Below are 21,656 nucleotides of genomic sequence, written 5' to 3'. Positions count from 1 at the left end.
CTATGTAGAACTACACCAGATTTTGCACTCTCTAGTTTTTAGTAAATCTCCCTCAATGTCTCCTAATGTTGAATCTGATTCTAAAACAATGTGCCTGTGTGAACGAGCCTCTGTGTCCCTGTTGCAGAATTTCCCTTACATCCAGTCTGGTGACATTGTGGTCAATGGGACAGTAAATTAGGGGGAACCTCTCTTCCGAAGCCCTAAATGGGTTTTTAACCCTACCACCACGTCATTCCCCTCCAAAAATAATAAACAAAACATTTTGGCTGGACATACACTCTAACAGAAATCCACAGACTATGTGCTAAAAATACATGATGCCTTCATTATCATTTATTATTCATTTTAATGACCTGCTTATGGAGGGTGAAGAAATGCAGCACTCTGGAATTATAGCAAAGCACGCTGCAGTGCAGTACAATGCTGTGAATGGGATTCATTGCAATGAATGATTTTTTTTCTCCAGAAAAATGCACCAATCTGATCACCCATTGTACTCTGGTTTGGTAAATCAGGTGACCATGTTAGGAATTAATATCTGCGGGGTGATAATTCAGCAGTAACATGTCCCTGTCAATGATTTGATGTTTGTCAGGCCACACACTGGAGAGGGACACTGTGACATTGTGTTTCGGGAGCTCCTGGGTGTCATGAATCAGAGGCAGACATTAAACTGCCAGCGATTAATGGAGCCACCAACTGTCTAATAAATAGGCTCATCAGTGATGGCAATAAACTAGGTGGGAATGTGAAAGGGCAGCCAAGCGTGGCCACTGTATGGCCAATGTGCAGGACTCCCAACAAGCTGCATAGACATTCATAGCCACGATGATCCCATACACCCTGATCCTATCATATATTCTATCCATGTCAAGGCATTGGGTAAAAAGAAACTGAATGAGGGAGATGTGGTCTATGAATATAAAACTGTGATATTTATGTATTATCTACATTCATAAAAGAACATGATATGGCAGGGGCGGACTGACAACTCATGAGACCCCCCCGGGCAATAAGGGATCATGGGGCCCCTGTGTCCTTGCCCACACTCAAAGCACACCCAAAAAAAGCCTATAAAAGGTACCAGGGGCATTTCCTGGGGCCCCCTACTGACCCCAGGCCCTCGGGCAGTGCCCGAGTGCTCGAATGGTCAGTCCGCCCCTGTGATATGGATTTCCCTGCATAAGAAAGAGACCAAATCACACAAAATTCCCATTTAGACTCCATCTTGATAAATAGAACTTGTATATGTGTGTGGATTAACAGCAGGACCCCGAGAAGTAACAAGTATTGTACAACCCTCAAACTTAGACAGTATCATATGCTGAATCAGTGTAACCACTTGCTGCCGAATCACATACATGTACATGATTGAATTAAAGTGGTTATACCGGGGTTATAGCTGCAGATGTCTCCATAACCCTGCTATCTTTTTTTCTGGTGGCAAATTTCTAAACTGTAAAAGAAATCCTAAGAGCTAATTAGCTGCTTGATTGCTTTTATAGGCGGTATGGGCGGGGTCAAACCAACACCCTCCCCCCTCCTACACCCCCCCCACACACACACACACACACACACTTCTCCTGCATGATCGAGGAGCCCGGTATCTGATCTGGCGGTTCCACCGGCTGATCAAATAGAAGGTTCCTGGCCATATCTATGGACTAAGCGTCAGTTCACACTGTAGAAACGCAGTCCAGATGCGTTCTGGATGCGTTCTTGCATGCACGGTTTTTACGTGTTTTTGGCAATTTCTGGTGTGTTTTTGATGCATTTCAGTTCGTTTCCCCTCCCCCTCTCTTTTTCTTCAATTTAAATAGGGACATGTGCATTCCAGTGCGTTTTTGGTGTGTTTTGGTGCATTCCAGTGTGTTCTTGATGCATTTTACCGTGTTCCAGCACAGTTCTGTGCAGGAGAAATGCAGCCTGTTCTGCTTTTTTATGCATCTGGACTGCACTGGAACTGCAAGCACTGATGTGAACTACGACATTGACAACCATATAACCTACTTTCTGTACGGTTTGGATGCAGAAATAAAAGCAACTGAAATGCATGTAGTGTGAACTGGCCCTAATGCAGGCCATAGATGGGTCGATGTAGTTGGAAAAAAATTGGCCGATTTTCCCGGCAATGATGGGCAAATCGGCTGATCTTTTTACCGATAAATAATCTGCACATGAGCCGTGGCCTGCAAGAAGAAGAAAAAGAAGAAGAGGAATTCCAGTCCGCTATTATACTTGACATGAAAAAGTATTGCAGTTGCAACAATGTATCTATTTATATCTGAATAAAAACATCTGTATCCGAAATGGATACATTGTTGCAACCGCAATAGTTTTTCATGTCAAATATAATAGTGGAGCTCTCTGCAGGGACAGAAGTAATTAAATGCCGGCTGTAGACGGGACGAAAATCGGCCAATTTTTTTTTTATCGTTGGTGGTAACGTCGGCCTATTGAACGACTGATTTTTCGTTTTTTCTTTTAAAAAACGGCCAGTTTTCAACCCGTCTATGGCCTGCATAAGAGACCGGAAGCAATGGCATTTTATCACTTCTGGTTAGGGCAGATGTAAACACTGACCTTTTTTTTTTCTCTGGAAAGCATGAGATGAATGTTTTTTTTTTTTGATCTCATGCTTTCCAGGGCAGAGAAGAGATCTGGAGTCTCCATATAGAGGACCTGTCAATAATTTTAGTTAGACCTCCTTTGTAACTTTAAACTGGCAACCGTAGTTTATCCATAGTTTATTGCCATTCCACAAACATGCATAGTTTTAAAGTGTGACATGTTAGGTATCTATTTACTTGGTGAAACATCATCTTTTATATTGTGCCAAAAAAATTGGGTTTATTTTTGGTGTTTTTTTGCAGTAAAATTCATTAAAGTGTATTTTTCCTAAAAATTGTGTTTGACAAAAATGCAGCGCAAATACCTTGTGACATAAAAAGTTGCAATGCCCTCCATTTTATTCTCTAGGGCCTCTGCTAAAAAATATATAATGTTTGGGGGTTCTAAGTAATTTTCTAGCAACAAAAATACAGATACTTGTATGAGAGAAGTGTCAGAATAGGCCTGGTCTTCAAGTGGATATGATATGAGTCAGGTATATGATACTGATTGTAATGATGGTCAGTATCAGGGGCAGACTGACAACTCATGGGGCCCCCGAGCAATAAGGGATCATGGGGCCCCTGAGTCCTTTGCCACACTCAAAGCACACCCAAAAATAGCCCATAAAAGGTACCAGGGGCATTTGATGTGGCCCCCTACTGACCCTGGGCCCTCGGGCAGTGCCCGAGTGCTCGAATGGTCAGTCCGCCCCTGGTCAGTATCATTATATGATGTCACTGTACTGTTTCTGTGGAGAAGCTGTGTTGTCACTCTAGGACAGGGCTACAAAACACCTCCCTCGCTCCTTTTCTCCCTGACATAGGGGGACAGGTTCTGTAGTCACCTGAAATATCTGGTAACGATGTAACTGATAAGAGGGTGGTGCAGACAGAGCGCACAAGAGGTTATGAGTTCACAAAATTTCTAGCAGGCATTTTTTTAAAGCTGAATTTAATCAGTTTATATTTTACCTTCCATGGTTCCTCCTGCACCCACCCTATCCACAAGATAATACCATTTTTAAATAAAGCTTTTACATTTTTATTTCATGCTTTATTATACATCATGTAATTTCATCACTGTGTTTCTCTATGCAATACAGGCAGATCATGACTGATGGGAGGGGCTGGCAGGGTGCTGTATCTAGCTTCTGAGAACGACATAGCACCCTACCACAGTAGTCTTTTCAAGAGCCTTCAGCCCAGGTGTAAGTAGTGGGCTGCCTCCTAGGAGAAGTTATGCAAATAACAAAATGCCTTGATGGGTAGAATTCAGTCTGGAGGAGTGGGCGTTTCTAGACAACGTGGATTTGCATACATTGGTAACCTCTACATGTGATATTAAACCTTTATGATTGAATTGACTCAAATCCAATGAATGAAAGTGGTGGTCCAGGAACAGTCGGGCTGTGGTGTGAAGAGCTAGATGATGCAGCACAGTGGCTAAATGGTTAGCACCAGGGGCGGACTGACCATTTGGAAACTCGGGCACTGCCTGAGGGCCGGGGGTCAGTAAGGGGCCCCATGAGATGCCCCTGGTACCTTTTTCATAGGCTTTTTTGAGTTTGGGCAAGGACACAGGGGCCCCATGATCCCCTATTGCCTGGGGGCCCCATGAGTTGTCAGTCTGAACCTGGTTAGCACTTCCGCCTGGCAGTACTAGGGTCGTTGGTTCTAATCCCAACCACAGCACCACCTGCCTGGAGTTTGCATGTTCTCCCAGTGGCTGCGTGGGTTTCCTCCAGGTACTCGGGTTTCCTTCCACACTCCAAAGACATGCTGGTAGGTGAATTGGCTCCTGTCTAAATTGGCCCTAGTATGTGAGTTAGGGACCTTAGATTGTACGCCCCTTGAGGGTTAGGGACTGATGTGAATGTACAATATATATGTAAAGAGCTGCGTAAATTGCCGGCGTTATAGAAGTACCTGAAATAAATAAATAAATGATGCTGGATGACCTCCAGCCAGGAAATAAGACAGGATTTATCTGATTTGCTGCAGTTGCTAATGCACATTGTGAGAAGCTCACAGCGTGCAGTGAAATCAGAGTAAAGGTGGGAATACACGATTAGAAATACGACCGATCAGTCATCCAACGACCAAGTGGCATTAGTTCTTTGGTCGAAATTGTGGCCCACATTAACCAATCTAAAAAAAATTGTTCGTCGGGCAAAACGTAGTGTTTGACGTCTTCCGTACAAGTGGGAGTGATGCAGTGTGCATGTGACCTTGTAGCCACGCCCTTCTGGCCAGAACGAGCGATATACACAACAATTACCAGCAATGAGTATAATATAGTTTATTACATGACCTATATACATAAATAGTGATACATAAAATATAATCTGCAGAATTCTGGTTTCATTATCTCATTAGGCCAATCTACTTTTAATATTTGGATTTTTCGTTCGTGTTTATGAAGATTCCTTGGACATAAACATCCGGCTCATCTTCTGTTTCTGCTCATGGGTGATAGCGCTTGATAGATTTTTTTCGTATGACCGTCATACCACCGCATAGAAAATCGGTCATTTGCATGCAAAACGACAACATTTTTCACTGTTGTTCAACCGGATTTTTTAATTCACAATATTGTTATCGGTTTAAACATCCTGCTCATTAATGAAGAGAAAATCATTCGATCAGTGGTTCCACAAAACTTTTTGTACAATTTTCTTATCGTGTGTACGGGACATACAGTTGTGGCCAAAATTATTCAACCCCCACTGAAATTGAGTGTTTTGGCCAGTTTGACATTGCTTTTGATCATTCAGTCATCTTGCTTACATTTACATTAAAGAGGCACTTGTAGGTCAGACAAATATAACATAACAGTTATAATGAAATAACCACAAATGTCTTTTCTGTGCTCACAGCATTATCAGTTTTATTCAACCCCCAAGTGACATTCAATCTTAGTACTTAGTACAGCATCCTTTTACAGTTATAACAGCTTTTAAACGTGAAGCATAGCTTGACACAAGTGTCTTGCAGCGATCTACGGGTATCTTCGCCCATTCTTCATGGGCAAAGGCCTCCAGTTCAGTCACATTCTTAGGCTTGCGCACTGCAACTGCTTTCTTTAAGTCCCACCAGAGGTTCTTAATCGGATTTAAGTCTGGTGACTGCGATGGCCACTCCAAAATGTTCCAGCCTTTCCTCTGCAACCATGCTCTAGTGGACTTGGAGGTATGCTTGGGATCATTGTCCTGTTGAAAGGTCCAACGTCTCCCAAGCCTCAGGTGTGTGACGGACTGCATCACGTTTCCATCCAATATCTCCTGGTACTGAAGAGAATTCATGGTACCTTGCACACGCTGAAGCTTCCCTGTACCTGCAGAAGCAAAACAGCCCCAAAGCATGATTGACCCTCCACCATGCTTCACAGTAGGCAAGGTGTTCTTTTCATCATAGGCCTTGTTCTTCCTCCTCCAAACATAGCGTTGATCCATGGGCCCAAACAGTTCTAATTTTGTTTCATCAGTCCACAGAACACTATCCCACAACTTTTGTGGTTTGTCCACATGGCTTTTGGCATACTGCAGTCGACTCTTCTTATTCTTTGGAGACAGCAAGGGGGTACGCCTGGGAGTTCTGGCACGGAGGCCTTCATTACGCAGTGTGCGTCTTATTGTCTGGGCTGAAACTTCTGTACCCACATCTGACAAATCTTTTCTCAGTTCCTCAGCAGTCACACGGGGACTTCTCTCCACTCTACGCTTCAGGTAGCGCACAGCAGTCGAAGTCAGCATCTTCTTTCTGCCACGACCAGGTAGCGTTTCAACAGTGCCCTTTGCCTTGAATTTGCGAATGATGCTTCCTAAGGTGTCTCTTGGTATGTTTAACATCTTTGCAATCTTCTTATAGCCATTGCCCTTCCTGTGAAGAGAAATCACCTCTTCTCTTGTCTTCCTGGACCATTCTCTTGCCTTCACCATGTTTGTAACCACACCAGTAAATGTCTAGAAGGAGCTGAGTATCACAGTCATTTTAAAGCTGCCTAATTGGTGCTTATTATGCTTGATTGCTGCTCGGTGACATCCACAGGTGTTTTCAATACCTGATGGAAAGCACCTGTATGAACCTCTGTTCTTCAGAGTGGTAGTCTTTAAGGGGTTGAATAATTGTGGCAATGAAGAAACCACATAAGAACCATTTACTACTGTATTACATAAACAATTGATGTCATTTTAGTTGCATTTGGGTAGTTACAACGTCCTTGTAGGATTTGATTCTGAATACAATTCCAAATGTACACTATAGTCCCTAAACCCCTTTACAGCATTGGGGGTTGAATAATTTTGGCCACAACTGTAAGCCATTTTAGTCCAAGAGAAGAGCCTGTACAACTGTGCACGACTGAAGGGGGGGACTGACAACTCATGGGGCCCCCGGGCAATAGGGGATCATGGGGCCCCTGTGTCCTTGCCCAAACTCAAAAAAGCCTATGAAAAAGGTACCAGGGGCATCTCATGGGGCCCCCTACTGACCCCGGGCCCTCGGGCAGTGCCTGAGTTTCCAAATGGTCAGTCCGCCCCTGGGCTGGAGTTCAGATTAACAAGCAGATATAGTAAAACACTGTCAATTGTGTATTAAATAGGCCAAAAGGGAGCAAATATGAGAAGTTGACTGCCAGGGGCCACATACACTTCAATCAATCAGTTGTCTGTGGTTGAAAAAGGGAAGTAAAAGGGGAACCAAAAGTCACATTAAAGGAAATATCTAACATATTTCCAGAGAGTCACATTCTAAGCTATTGTTGTAATGTTTACATTATATTTAAAGTGTTAGTTCAATTTTTCATCAAAAATGTAAAGGGAATTAACACCGCACACATCCACCTACCTCCCGGTCCTTCCTGCTGTACTTACCTCCGGGGGCGCTGAGCTGTCAGTACCCATGCAGCCGATCCAGCAATCTGGGGATGTGAAATCCCCACTCTTCTCCCTCTTCCCTACGCATCTCTTCCAGGACGGACCAGCGTGATTCACTGTGCAGGTGCTGGCCAATCAGAATCAATCTGGTCTGCCTCAGAAACATGGCACAGAGAAGAATAGCACAACATTTTTTTCAGGCATCACCCAAGATCACTATCTACCTCCTGGACTGAGATGCGGGCTCAGAGATGACTCAATCATGTAAATCCTGGCCTCGGCTGTGTTCACAAATGTCTGACACAGATCAGCCCCTGCTGCAGCCTTTCACCTTGTGATTTGCTATGAAGTTACAATGTTGCAGTCTGATCACTGTGGGAGAGGAGACGGAGGAAATGCTTCCCCCTGCCTGCAGCAGAGTCATGACATTATCTGAGCCTAGGTATAGTCACAGACTAAGAAAGGCTTTATAATAATAAAAGGTGCGCTTTTCTGCAAAATGATATTGTTGCTGTATAATGTGACAGGTCAGAAATGAGTATTCATGCTGACAAGCACACGTATATTTGTACACCCATCAAGATCAGTGAGCAAGGTGCACGGGTTTATTGTTCAAAAGAAAAGTTGTACGACTCTCCTACATGAAAATTTCCTCTTGCGTTTCTGAACTAAATGACAATCATTAAAAAAATGGGATTGTATGAGGATGTATGGTCTGTGACGGGCGGACTGACCATTTGGAAACTCGGGCACTGCCTGAGGGCCCGTGGTCAGTAGGGGGCCCCATGAGATGCCCCTGGTACCTTTTTCATAGGCTTTTTTGAGTTTGGGCAAGGACACAGGGGCCCCATGATCCCCTATTGCCCGGGGGCCCCATGAGTTGTCAGTCTGCCCCTGGTCTGTGATTATGTAACCATTGTAGAGGCGAGGGAAGATTCTCCCCGCTGTCATATTTTCTTCTGTAGGAAGATTAGGTGTCCCGGGGGGTGCAGCAGAAGGGAAGGGCACCGCAGGCTCCATCTCCATCACCATGGTAACCGTGACGAGCTGCGAGATCATCACGCAGGACCACAGACGGAAGATGGAGGGGAGGAGATCGGAGCTGATGCATCTCTGATTCAGGGAAAGGGGGTCCCCGGAGGATCATCCAGTGTACATGGCAGACGAAACATGAATTTGCAACACGCACGAACTTGACAGCCAGCAGAAAGCAGCAACGGATGAGTGGGTGGCTTTTGCAGACGGAACGCAATGCGACACCATAGAGGTAAGACTTCATAATAGGATGAAGCCATTAAAGGGAACATCCAGCCAAATCCTTTGTTTTTTTTGTTAGTTCTGGGTGGAGCGCGAAAGGTTAAGAACCCCTGTCATGTTTTCATGGCTGTCTGCGCCCCCCACTAGGGGGCGTCATCTTCTTTGTTTGTCCTGGTGACCATTGTCACTGCAACAGAAAGTGATGGGAAATCCAAAGTTTTAGCGTTGTCACCCAAAAAAATGTGGTCACCTGTTCTGGTGACAACTGATGAGATGTGGCTTCTTGTTGTGTCTATCGGACAGGAAATAAAGGGAAATCTCCATGATAGGGAGGAGAAAAAAACTAAAAAAAAACTGACAGGGGCTTTATCCATTTACTACTACATCCAAAACTAAAATATACTTTACTTTAAGATTGCAGCGAACTCCAGCCAAAAACTGATAAGATAAAATGAATGGCTTAGTAAAAGATCATTTAAAAAAAACAGCTTTTGTAGCAATATTTACCCTCAATCCAGAGATTTCCTGCACTGTACTATTTCTGCCACTAGATGCCCTCAGTCTGATGGCCAGCAATATTCAACTCCACTTCCACTGAGCCCAGGTCATCCTGGACCCACCCCAGCCTGTGAATGGAGAGCGAAAGAAGCAGCAATGAGCTCATTCTCCCTGCCATTCTCTCCTCCTGTTAGCATACTTCTTGCTAGCACATACATTGATTGGCTTCTTCTTGTTCTCAGGCTGCATCCACAAAACAAACAGAAAAAGCATGTAGCACTTGTGGTGCCATTCAGTCTTAATGCCACCCCAAAAGCATTTTTCAAAATGTGTGACAACTGTATCAAAACACACAGTTAAAGTGGCTGTAAACCTCAGACATGAAATATGAACAAAGCATATCCCTCTGTAGTGTGTACTTGTCTCAATTAAGAGCACTAAGTGTCATTTCTGTCTGCTGCTTCCTTACTCTGCTATCAGTATGAATTACTTCTGACAAGTTTTCTTGACACCAAAAGAAAAATGGTGACAGGGGAGGGACTTCCAGCAGATTGACAGCCTCAGCTCTGTTCCTGTGTGTTGTGTGAAGAGGGTGTGTCTCTTCCCTCCAATCAATTCTCAGAGCTCTCCTCACTGAGCTTTGCAGTGTCTGACATCAGCTCTCCACCCCCTTTATTCGGAACGCTCAGACAAGCTTTATGAAGTCAGTACTTTGAACGGATTTACAGAAGAGAAGACTGAAGATAAACAGGTACAACTGGTGTGGGAGGATTTGCTTCATCCCTGTCTATCACCTGAGGCCAGTCACTTCAATGGGTCTATGTAAGGGTTTACAAAATTGAAAATGAACAGGCTGCCCTATGTATGTAGTGCAAAAAAAGTGCAAAAAAAAAGCATGGACCTGTGATGAGTAGTTTTTGTTTCCTCAAATGGTTCTTGCATTACATACAAGTTTATAGGGATGCAAAATCTACTTGAAGAAGGTCCTGTGCAGATGCAAAGGAGGTAAACTGCAGGTCAAATACACCTCAAACAAGCCCAAAGCCTATCAACAGAAACTTTTAAAGTAGTATTTGAAAGGGATTGGGGGGGGGTACCTAGTTTTAGTTGCTACTCGCTCCCACTTTCACTGTGAGACCATTTAAAGCAGAAGTTCTCCTGCAATTTTTTTGGCCACTAGATGTCCTCATTGTGATGATGGCCAGCCTCATCCAACCCACTTCCCTCTGGGACCACCTCTCATCCTGTGACTGGATAGGGGAAGCAGAAGCAGCACAATGATGAGTTTATCTGCATATCACTCTGCTCTTCCCTCCTACCAGTGTGTTTCTTCTCAGTACATGAATTGATTGGCCCTTTGTACTGCTGCTTTTTCTCACACTCCAGTCCTGTTCTATGCTGATATTCAGATATTCAGATATGTACATGGCTTTCCATTACTTGGGAGAGATTTCTTCGTACTTCTTAATTTCAGGTACTTGTATAGCGCCGTCAATTTACACAGCGCTTTACATATATATTGTACATTCATATCAGTCCCTAACCCTCAAGGGGTGTACAATCTAAGGTCCCTAACTCACATTCATACATTAACATACTAGGGCCAATTTAGACAGGAGCCAATTAACCTACCAGCATGTCTTTGGAGTGTGGGAGGAAACCCACGCAGGCACAGGGAGAACATGCAAACTCCAGGCAGGTAGTGCTGTGGTTGGGATTAGAACCAATGACCCTAGTACTGCCAGGTGGAAGTGCTAACCATTTAGCCACTGTGCTGCATCATCTAGCTCTTCACACCACAGCCTGACTGTTCCTGGACCACCACTTTCATTCATTGGATTTGAGTCAATAACCATTTAGCCACTGTGCTGCCCTTCTTGTTGTATCTCTATGATAGGAGGTGAAGGGATAGCCTACTGAAGACCTACGGCTCACTACTTCAAGTGAAGGCCTGCATTCTTTCCTAGATACACAGAATATAACTGGATACTAACACTTATAGGTAACGTTGATCCAGGGAATATCCGATTTGCCTCTCGGGGGGGATCAGGAAGGAATTTTTTTTCCCAGCAGGAGCAAGTTGGATCATGCGTTGCTGAGATTTTCTGCCTTCCTCTGGATCAACTGTGGGTATAGGATTATAACTTTTTTTTTTTTTAATGGTTGAAATTTGTCTTTTTTCAGCCAGACTAACTTCGTAACTATGAAGTAATGAGATTTCAAAGTCCATTCAGTGTGAACAAGGGTTAAATACCAAAACAACTTTTTTTTTATATTGCAGCTTATCAATCAAGAACCTAAAGCTGTTCTAAATCCATCAATTTATCTGTTTCCCAAAACAGTGCTATTTAATACATGCCGTGAATGATATTGGTCACAGTTGCTTTTTCTTTCAGCCAAACTGTCAAACCATCAACTGGCTGAAGTAATAACTGACCACATGGGCAGCACCATGGCAGTTGCAGATCAGAGGCTAAGATGGCAGCTTCCTTGGCTGTAAAGGACAGGAGGGTTTAGTCTGATTGAAATTTTTTTTTAAGCCTAGATTTGTTTTATTTAAAAAAAAAAAAAAAAAAAAAAAAAAAAATCACAAAACATGTTATACTCACCTGCTCTGTGTAGCTCCTCTTCTCTGGTCCCAGCCAGCGCTCTTGGACTCTCCTCTTCTTGGTGTTCCACCATAGAAAGCCGCTATTGTGGCACACCTGCAAGCTCGATCACGAGCCGGCTCAGACGCACAGAGCACAACTCATCCCCGCGCCCTTGCTTCCTCCTCACTGGCTGTGATTGACCCCCACTGCTGTGTCTGAGCCAATGAGGAATGAGAGAGAGGAGAGAACCTCTTTTCTCGTGCACATCGCTGAATCAGGATCGGGTAAGGGGGGGAGGCTGGGGGAGCTGCATGCAGAAGGTTTGTTACCTCCGTGCATAGAATGCATAAGGTAGTAAACAGGGGCGGACTGACAACTCATGGGGCCTCCGGGCAATAGGGGATCATGGGGCCCCTGTGTCTTTGCCCAAACTCAAAAAAGCCTATGGAAAAGGTACCAGGGGCATCTCATGGGGCCCCCTACTGACCCCGGGCCCTCGGGCAGTGCCCGAGTTTCCAAATGGTCAGTCCGCTCCTGGTAGTAAATCTTCTGTCTTTACAACCAGATCAGTTACAGTACATCCATGGCATATTACTAGTCGCTATGTCGAACTGTCAAGCCAGCAAATGACTGTTGTCAAGGCTGATAACGTGCAGCACCATAGAAACTGCAGATCAATTAGAGGCTAAGATGGCAGCTTCTTTGGTTGTAAAGGATAGGAGGGTTTAGTTCTGCTTTAAATATGGTGGCTGCATTAGTTTTCTTTTTTCAGGCTTTTTCCCCTTTATTTTCTCCTGCCAGTAACACACTTCATGTCTCAGGGCTTGTTCACATTTGACTTCTTCCCAAATGCCCCTATAGCATTTGACAGGCGTTTGGAGAGCATTTTTAAAGCTCCTCGGATGCTCCCTAAAAGCTCTATGCGCGTTTTTGAAGCGTTTCATAGGTGTTTTCCAAGCGTTAAAACCGCACCACAAACGCCTATAAGGAAGGTAATGGTATTAACGCCCGCAAACACCTCGCAAACGCCTGCCAGGCATTTTAGGAGTGTCATCATAGACTTCAATGGGAGGCGTTGAAAGGCTGTAACTCCTCCTGACTCAACATGAGGTGTCAATTTTGCTGCAACGCTAACGCTTCAGTGCGAAAAGCACTGTGTACTGCCATGTGTATAATTTTCATAGGAGTTTGAGTATTAAAAACACCCCTCAAATGCCTGCAAAACGCCTGCTTACAACGCTAGTGTGAACTGAGCCTTAGGGTGTCTCCACTCTGTATGAAGGAGACAGTGGAGACACCTTTGGACAGGAGTATTGTCAGTCTAGGCAGAGGGTAGTATTTGATGCACGTTTAAATGAACTTGACTAATAAATGAAAGCTGAACTCCAGATAACACTCAATAAGCAGTTTTTGTTTTTCCTTCTGGGATAAAAGTTTTACATACTAGCAGTGGTGGACTGACAAGTCATGGGGCCCCCGGGCAATAGGGGGTCATGGGGCCCCTGTGTCCTTGCCCACACTCAAAGCACACCCAAAAAAGCCTGTAAAAGGTACCAGGGGCATTTCATGGGGCCCCCTACTGACCCTGGGCCCTCGGGCAGTGCCCAAGTGCTCGAATGGTCAGTCCGCCCCTGCATACTAGTGTTAATGACTGCAACAGTGTTTAATTGGAAAATAATATCCTGATTTTCAAATAGATTGCCCTTCTTCCAGAGGCGATCAACATACTTGATATAGTAGGCCTCAGTATGACATCCAAGCTGGCTATACATTATACAATTTTCTTGTTCAATTTCCTTTAGATTTACTTTCAACTATGTAGTGCAAGGGCCGGCCTGACTGCATACAATTTGAAAGTGTTTAGGTTTGACCTCATATTATATGGTTTTGGTAAATCTAAAGGAAATTATACAACAAAAATTGTACAATGTGTAGGCCAACTTTAGGATCCGTTCACCCTTGTGCGGCTTGTCATGTGACTCAATGGCACAGATTCGGATCTATGCAACCTAAAGTCGCAGTAGCTTTGAAAACGTTCCTGCACTACTTTGATGCGACTTGACTGCCAGAGAGACAGTCAAAGATTGCAGACAAACTACAAGGGATAGTCAGAGACTGCAGATTATAGATCATTTGTTTTCTTACCTTCAGAAAATAATTTCCATCCTGCTTGAATTTTCTAGTCACTTTGGTTGAAAACGAATGCCGATTTGTCCACTATGAGGAATTTGAAGAAACGTGTAAACTTTTCAGTGACACAGATGTATGGGAACAGTTCCCTGGGTAGCATTACAGAACATGTTGGGGCTATGTCAGTTGTCCAGGAGGATAGAGCCATCTTTGTTCAGGTATTATCCAAGGTCATAGTCTACTTCCTGGACTCGGAGATGACTCAATCATGTAAATCCTGGTGCCTGTGAATTTCTTGGCTGTGTTCACAAATATCTGACACAGATCAGCCCCTACTGCAGTCTCTTCCCTTTGCTACAAGGTTACAATATTGCAATCTGATCACTGGGGAGAGAAGACTGAGGAAATGCTTCCTCCTGTCTGCAGCAAACTGACATCATCTCAGTCTAGGAAAAGTCACTAACTGGAGCTCCATGATGGCTTTTTATTGATAAAAAGTGTAAGATTCAACAGAAGAAAATGGTTGGTTTTGTAACTGAAGCAGTTCTGACCTATTAAACATAAACTCAGTTTGTACGTTTTTGTCTGCAATTGTCCGCTGCAACCACCATGACAGGGCCAGAAGGTTGTGTTTGATTAGTCACAAAAGAAGGAGACAGAGATCTTTTTGTTTGTTGTTGTGTGCTGTACACTGCTGTCACAATAAATGACAAGGACAGGGACAATGGAGTGCCTGTCTTGCACTGCTGATCACATCTGCAGTCCCTCCAAAGCCAGTCGGCGCTGGAGGATGGAAGACAGAGATAGACTCATGCTACACTGTATCAGACAGCGGACTCAATGTCCAGCCATACATGGGAATCGCCGCAGCCACATGGGGGCGCCCCCTGTGGACGGTTATATTATTGCAGGCAATATAAGGGACAAGAATTAGGCATAGTTTTATATGGATAAATGGAGATGGAATTTGCTTTTTTCTTACTGAGAACAACATGGCCCTGACTGCTATGTAAATCTTATGTAAAAAGCATATGGCAGGGTTTCCAATGGGATCATACTGCGGCCAGACTCATCCACCTTAATAACCGCTCCGTATCTGCCACCACCCTCTGCCAATCCCTCCACTGGCTTCTGATTGCCCAATGCATAAAATTCAAATTACTAACATTGACACACAAAGCTGTTCATAACACTGCCCCAAACTACATCACCGACCTGATATCCATATACCACCCAAAACGTACTTTCCGCTCCTCACAAGACCTCCTACTCTCTAGTTCCCTGGTCTCCTCCTCCCATGCCCATCTCCAGGACTTCTCCAGGGCTTCCCCATCTTCTGGAACTCACTACCCCAATCCATCAGACTGTCACCTACCCTCCTCACCTTTAGGTGCACCCTGAAAACCCATCTCTTCAGGGAAGCCTACCCCACCCTCACCTAACTGCTGATCTCCTCCACTCTTCCTACCACTCCATCCCCCACAGCTATTTCCTCCTGTACCAATATCCCCTCCCTCCTAGATTGTAAGCTCCAAGGAGCAGGTCCCTCGAACCCCTCGTATATTGAATCGTATTGTTACTGTACTGTCTCATGTACTGTCTCCGATTATAATGTACAGCGCTGAGCAAACTGTTGGCGCTATATAAATACTGTATAATAATAATTATATTACTGATAGTATTCTGACTTGTTGTCTCTGCTGTCACATGTCTCTTATCCAGTTTTTGTTTCCCTCAATAGTAGCTGGCCTGCAGGCTTCTCTCACAATTTGTAGACATGAGAAACTCAGATTGGGTGCTGGTTAGAGCAGAAGCAGGCTATGAACTGACAGGAACCCGTGCATCATGACCTTGATAAACTTTATGACAGTACAGCATTAAGGCTGGATTCTCATCTCTCCACTTTTATTGCCATGCATTTTTTTTGCATTTTAAGTTCTTTGATGCATGTTTTTATTGTGTTTTATGAGTTTTACAACATTTCACTCAATCAATCAATCAAAAAAATGCAGGTAAATGCATAAAATTTTGAATATGGCTAATTTTTTATAAGAAGCATGCAGCATGTAGATGTGAACAGCCTCATTGGAAACAATGTATTTTCATGACACATGCATTTTATGCACTGCAATACACACATAACAGTGCACAGGTAGGTAGGAACCAACCTAACAGTTACAACCATGATGACCTTGGATGAGAATAAGGCTGTTGAACCATTATGGTGGTTGGCTCCACTTTCTTTCCTACAATGCCCTATAATTGGAGACATGGGACTGGTGCTGTGCAGTCACATGATCATCCTGGAGTGCTGAACTATCATGGCTGCTCTGCCTTCTTTCCTATAATCCTCTATTTTGAGAGCCATGGAACCAGTGCTACCCTTCTTTGGATATCTCAAATCTAGGCCCCTTTCACACTTCACTCACGTTACTGCTTGCAATTTTCTGTGGGTTATTTTTACACAATGACGCATTTCACGCATAGGGAAAGCTATTCACCTGAATGGGCTCCCCTATGTGCCTTAGTTGCGGCAAAGAAGCTCAAAAACAAATTTTTTTTTTTTTCTTACATGCAGTTTGTTGAGTGACAATCATGGCAAAATTGCACTGCTTTTGGGGCGCCAATAGAAATGAATGGCACTTAAGCATGCATTGTGCATTTTACCACGATTTTTGCACTATTTCGATTCCAAATTGCCTAAGTGTGATTGGGGCCTAAATCCAGGACCAAATGCCACTTTTGTGCTCACCACCATATGCATCAGTTTAATACGATGATACCTTTGAGGAAAGGAGAGTGCCAACACTTTTTACAGACTGCAATTATATAGACTACATACCACTGCTCCACTTCCCGCCTCCTCTATGGGTTTCTGGGCATTTCAATGCACCAGTGACACCCATCCTAAACTCTCTCCTTTCTGCAAGCCCTACTAAACATCTTTCCCCACTGTCCATCAGTGTACACAAAATAACATGCCAAATGCAAGCCTGATTTTACATCTCAGTTGGTGTGGCGCACCTCTATAGATGTGGGATTTTAACCTGTCTGCAATGGAATACAATCCAATGAATGTTTAAGGGACACCCACCCCCATCCCGAGCAGATTCATCAGTATAGGTTTCAGCCAGCGGTCAGTATTTGCCATAGCTGAGGTCAGTGTGGCTCTGGGTAAAGAGAATCTCATTACGGTGATCTTGGATGGGATTTGCAGTTTAGGTGGAAGCGTCAGATGGTCTCCTCTGTTTCACTAATCTTATTACGTCTAAGAAGAGGTGATTGCCCTTGGCCGACAGAAGCTCTTCCTAGAGGGCCGCCAAAGGCAGGTAGAGACATAAAATCCGCAGACAGGCATCGGGGTCACACAACGGGGGGGAGTATTTCCTGGAATCAGAGAAAATCTGAGCTTAGTGTTCCATACTTGCAAGATAATAGATTCACCATTACAGTAATTGAGAAGTGTGGGAAAAATGCCAAGGCAGCAGCCATGATTGTTCAGTGGTTCAATCCTCCTGTATGATAGTCATGTGACAACACACCCTTGTCTCCTTATTTCTGATAACAGGGGATGATGGGAAATAAAGGAAAGTTGGCACAGCCCATAGAGCTCGTAGAACTATGTGCCATGTATTAAAGTGGAAGGCAAGTCAAACCTAACTAAGCTTTAATTTATATTAAAGGCTGTTTATAAATAAAAATAAACATGTCAATACTTACCTGCTCTGTGCAGTGGTTTTGCACAGAGCAACCATGATCCTCTTCTTCTCAGATCCCCCACCAGCACTCCTGGTCTTTCCATCATGCCGAGTGACCCCCAGAGCAAGCAGCATGCTCTGGGGCACCCAAGGGCTCGCTCTTAAGCTGTGTTCTGTGTGTCCATTCATACACAGAGCAACCTCTCTCACTCTCTCCTCATTGGATCACTGGCTGTAGAAGGCAGGCACTTGCTACTGGCTATTGACAACAGCGGGTGCCAATGGCTCCTGCTGTTGTCTCAGCCAGTGAGGAGGAAGAGTTCCCAGAGATCCACTGCTCTTGTGCACATTGCTGGATCAAGATGGTGCCCAGGTAAGTATTGGGGGGGGGGGGGGGGACTGCTGCACACAAATTTTTTTTTTAGAATAGAATGCATGAAGGTAAAAAACCTTGAGCCTTTACAACCACCTTAAGGCCTAGTTCACACCTGAGTAATGCTACCGTGTCACATTTTTTGGCGTGTTTTTGTGGCATCATTCATTTTGCATAGGCCTCCCTCCGATCCAAAAATGCACCAAAGAAGCTCATGTTGGCACAGTGCCAGGTGCATTTGGCAATGTTGTGCTTTGCCATGATTTTTGTGTGTTTTGTTGCATGACAATCGCATCAAAATTGCACTGCATTTGGGGTGCCATTAAAAAATAATGGCACCACAAGTGTATTGCACATTTTGCTGCAATTCTGGAATCGCAGGCAGAATTGCGCATTCTGAAAGCGATTCCAATACACCAAAGTGTGAATGGGGCCTAAATCTACTCCCATCCTCATTCAAAGTCTATTCTATCTATTCTGTAAAAGGAACGATGTATATACTTGATGATCACATGATCAGATGCCAGCACCAGCTTCAGTGTAGAGGAGGGACAGATGACAATGGATACCCCTGGCAAGATTATTGGTGATGTCATAGTCCAGGTTCTGCAGCCATTGTCGGTGATCTCTCCTTTTCAATGAAGCTGGCCACTGAACAGATCATGTGTCCAGACCAGAGTGACTTCCGAATAGGTAAGTATAGGCATCTTTCCTTTACAGGGTAAATAGAATAGGTTTAGAATTGGGGTGGGGGTAGATTTAAGCTTAGTTAGGTTTTGACTTGCCTTCACATGCCACTGCAACAATATCATTTTTCAGAAAAGTCCCACCTTTTATTAATAAAAAGCCACCCTGATCTGCAGTCAGTGACTTTGCCTAGGCAGTGATGGTGTCATCAGTCTGCTGCAGACAGGAGAAAGCATTTCCTCAGTCTCCTCTTCCCCAGTGATCAGACTGCAATATTGTAACTTTTTAGCAAATCACAAGGGAAGAGGCTGCAGTAGGGGCTGATCTGTGTCAGACGTTTGTGAACACAAACAAGAAATGCACAGGCAGCAGGATTTACATGACCGAGTCATCTCTGAAACCAGGCAGTAGACAATGACCTTGGATGATACTTGAACAAAGATGGTTCTATCTTGCTTGGATTCTACCTTGGTAGCATGTCACAAGATGAGAGACTGCAGCAGGGGCTGATCTGTGTCAGACATTTGTGAACACATCCAAGAACTGAACAGACATGATTTGTCATCTCTTAGCTGGCATCTCAGTTCAGGAAGTAGATACTGATCTTGGATGATGCCTGAAAAAAGATGGTCACATTTTTCTGGAGGGATGAACTAATGAGTGGCCAGTCTCTTTGCACCTAACACCAACACACCGCCTGTCTGCCTTTGAAATTCAAAAAACAGGACAATAGTTATGGGTGACTCAGTCATTGCAGGCCTAGAGCAAATTGCAGTTACAAAACAATTGGTATTTCACTGAATTTATAAGATATTTACCTATAACTTTACTCAGCGACAAATCTGCAGTACAGTATCCATCACTAAAATAAATCGGCTGGATGAAAGGCAGAGGAAGGCTTAATGGGTGAGAAATAACAGAAGTACAAAATAATGCAACAAGAAAAATATTATAAAGTATCAACAGAATATAAAACAAAATAATAAAACAAAACAAAAAAACAGCAAAATAATAAATATAAGAGCCACTCCTGAATCGCACATGAATGGCACTGGTGTCTACCAATAATAGTGCAGGCACTACTTTTCAAAAACGCACTGCAACCGGATCACTCAGTACTGCTGTACCATGTGATCTGTTGCAGGAAAACGCACTGTGTCTGCAATCTGCTTTTGATATGTCGTTAGGAATACACTGACACCCTCAGCAGATCGGGCAACCTGTCTGTTATTTTCGTGGTGCAGGAAACAAGGTTTTGGTGTGAACAAGCCCTAAACACTGCAAATGAATTAGGCCCTGTTTGCACAATGACACGTGACATCAGCTATTGCATATATGCATCCTTTTTTTGATGATTCATTTCAATGGGCTGCCCTAAGTGGAACAAATGCGGCAACGTAGCTGGGGCACCTTCCTTTAGCATGGAGCTTTGATGTTTTTTTCTGCAGTTTTAGTATTTGAAATCACATGTCTGGTTGTCATTAAATATAAATGGGACTGCAAGTGACACATGTTTTTTGCATGCTTTGTGTGCTTGTGTAACACTATGAATGCAGCCTAAAGAATGAATACATGTAAAGATTGCTAAAGGGTCAAGGTCATTGAAACATGCAAATATACCAACTGCACTGACTTAGAATGTGACCCAACAGTGGAGGGGCTCTGATTTATCACGTGTGAATCTAAAGACATATACTGTATATATAAATATCCATATCTATCTATCTATATATTTATGTGTCTATCTAAATATTTCTTCCACTTTTATGTGGACACTGACAGTTATACTCCTGCATCCTAAAATTTTAATTTCTTTATAACATATTCTCTTTTAAACCAAACTAGCTTCACCAAGAAAGTCTTAGCTTGGCCCACTGTCTCTTGAGCCCCTAGATCGATTGATCGATCTATCTATCTGTCTGTCTGACTATCTTTCTGTCTATCTCTCTATAATATACTGTATATATTATATAGCACTCCGTGCATTTACTCATGCATGATAGAAAATGGTATAAAAGGGTGATCATTTGCCCCAGTGTGATAAAGGGCCTGCAGCTACTGAGGCTCAGTGAGCAGATGCTAAAAAATTTAATCTGAATGACAGTGGGGTGCTGAGGGATGATAAGTGTGTTATATGCTTGGGGGGTCATACAGATATGGCTGGGTTTATATTAAAGAGGACCTGTCACAATGCATCATATGAAAAGAAATGCCATGGGGAAAAGAACTATACTGTGTGTGTGTGTATGTGTATGTGTATATGTATATATATGTATGTATGTGTGTGTGTGTGTGTGTGTGTGTGTATATGTATATGTATATATATGTATATGTGTATATATATATATATATATATATATATATATTTTTTTTATTATTATTTATATAACAATTTATGTGTAATATATATATATATATATATATATATATATATATATATATATATATATATATAAAACAAATAAATTGTTATATAAATAATGATTAAAAAAATATATACATACAGTATATATATTTAACTGAAATGTAAACCCTGCTAATATTTTAGCACTGTTTGCAGACAGGTTTCAATATCCTAAAGAAATCATGAACTATTCTTGTTATATAATAGTAATAATATTTATTTATACCAGGATTAAACCCATTCTATTATAAACAATTGTAATTTAAATAAATAAAATCCTATTTTCACCTTATTTCATCATTTGCGACATCTCAGGTTTATGACTCAAAGTGCTCAGTCCTAATACTTCAGGCACCTTGTAGTTTCCTTTAAAAAATTCACGCTGGCCATTATACACCATAGATTACACTGCCTTTATCCACCTAACCCCTAAACAAATGACATTGCTCTGTGGATGGGGTATAACAAACAATTGACAAATAAAAAAAAAACTTACTTTTTTTTCCATCCCTTGTGATATCTTAGCATT

The 21,656-nt window shown here is 43.0% G+C and overlaps 1 protein-coding gene across 13 annotated transcripts in view; it reads left to right on the top strand.

Annotated features, from left to right (window-relative positions):
* The first annotated feature begins 8,558 nt into the window (after positions 1 to 8,558).
* MICAL3 (microtubule associated monooxygenase, calponin and LIM domain containing 3) overlaps positions 8,559 to 21,656 on the top strand; it is a 236,282-nt gene continuing 223,184 nt past the window's right edge. For all 13 annotated transcript variants that reach the window (XM_089671866.1, XM_089671864.1, XM_089671865.1 and 10 more), the window contains exon 1: positions 8,559 to 8,756. The gene's annotated coding sequence lies outside the window, so the exon portion shown is untranslated. The remainder of the gene's footprint in view (positions 8,757 to 21,656) is intronic.

Source organism: Staurois parvus, unplaced genomic scaffold (genome assembly GCF_062004578.1).
Source record: "Staurois parvus isolate SC_StPar_1 unplaced genomic scaffold, SC_StPar_1.0 ptg000114l, whole genome shotgun sequence".
Classification (NCBI taxonomy): Eukaryota; Metazoa; Chordata; class Amphibia; order Anura; family Ranidae; genus Staurois; species Staurois parvus.
Note: the sequence above shows the minus strand (reverse complement) of the source record. Positions and strands in the feature narration are given on the sequence as shown.